Source organism: Antrostomus carolinensis, unplaced genomic scaffold (assembly GCF_000700745.2).
Source record: "Antrostomus carolinensis isolate BGI_N321 unplaced genomic scaffold, ASM70074v2 scaffold8770, whole genome shotgun sequence".
NCBI lineage: Eukaryota > Metazoa > Chordata > Aves > Caprimulgiformes > Caprimulgidae > Antrostomus > Antrostomus carolinensis.
The window spans coordinates 4,497-6,195 of record NW_010289031.1 but is presented as its reverse complement, the minus strand read 5'-3'; positions in this window follow the sequence as shown (position 1 = coordinate 6,195).

Below are 1,699 nucleotides of genomic sequence, written 5' to 3'. Positions count from 1 at the left end.
GACTGTACTTCTCATCTTAAGCTAACAACTTGACACTTTAAAATCTATTTAATCCTCTTTTGTCACATACAGCAGACTTCTGACAGCTTGCCTTGCCCCCCTTTTCCTCCACAAGCCTCACACAGAGCAGGGGTATGGTTCAAAAGGTGACTGGTTGCTTATTCTGGGCTTTTACAACTTGTCTTCTGAAGTAAAAGCCCCTCTCTGAGGAAAGCGATTCTTTAACATCCCACCCAGGAAGACAGGTTTGGTGTAAGGCCCAAAATGTGGGTGAGTGTTCTGTCCTATACCACAAGGCAGCTTCACAGCCTGAATGGTCACTACAGCCACGCAGGATCAGAAATAAATCAACATGGTGGGTACGTGGTCTATCAAATACTTAAAGTGCTATTTATTTTTCTAAAAAAAGTTACTGAAATACTATTGCATTTTTCTCTAGAGGTGTGTTTATCCACTGTCCCACTTAATGCAAATTTTTGTTAAAATTCCCTACATGACACAGCACAGCAGAAAGCAATGCGATGAAGTACTGGGAGAGCAACTTGGAGCCAACACCAGGTGGGAAGATTCACTGTTTTATCTAATTTTTGATCCCTGTAAACTAGCCTATATACTTAAAGAGAAGGATTGCAAGTAGTACAAGGAGGAGGAACTGGAGATTAAGTATATTTAGGTACTCATGGTTCCCAGCAGTAGTACAGAACTATTGTCTGCATGTGTAGTGAGTGTTATTTTCATTCTCACTGTCGTGCTAGAACAGGGAAGTTTTACAAATTCAGTAGAGTTCTAATCAACCAAGAAATACACTCACAGTCTGGTCAACTCTAGGATAACTTTACTGGGAGGACAGCAGATTAAGATATGTAAAACCTTCAAAACACGATGCAGAAGGCTTAATGTTTTAGTTAAAGTAGTTTTCTTGCTCTTTAAAGTGAGCACAGCTGACTGGATCATAAACAGCTTAACAGCTGCATCAGAGAAAGGATTTAAATCATCGATTTAAATCATCCTTGAGAATGGTTTCTAATGCTTTCCTGTGCACAGTGCTCCAGAGATGGTGGTTTCCAGCTGTCACTCTACTAATACAGCTGTTACAAGGTAAGAAGCTTCAGGACAGCAGCTCTGGTGAGCAGTGTGGTAAAGACTGTTGAAAAAGAACTGGTTTGCACTGGAAGTTGGACTTGTTTTTGTATAAATACCCAGGTACAAGTCCTAGGCTGTAATTCATGTCCTTCCTGTCCTGTATTTATATGATTCCATTTCTCCTCTTCACCAGCCACCACTCCTTCCTCAGTTACATATTTGTTCCTCAAAACCTACAGCAGTAGGAACTCTGGCTGTGATCATCAGTCAGTACAGCAAAATTAGTCACTTTTATTTAAAAGAAATAACATAGTACAAATAAGTGTGCAAAACAATATTTCTGTGATTAAATACACATAAAAGCAACATGCAACCTTGACATCAAAATCTGTGTAGAAGTTAGTCCTTAGTATGTTATGTGACACTAAAAGAAACTTGTCAGAGTTAGAGTTTGCAGTTAAACAATTGTAGAGTGAATGGGCACGTTGGATTTGAAGCATCTGTGAAGGTAAATTTCAGAAGAGCAAAACCTCCCTCCCCCAGGTGGTTAGTGCTATGAACAGAGAGCTTGTGTCTATTTCAGTTTCTAGTTCAGTATCTTGTGCCTTAGTTCAGC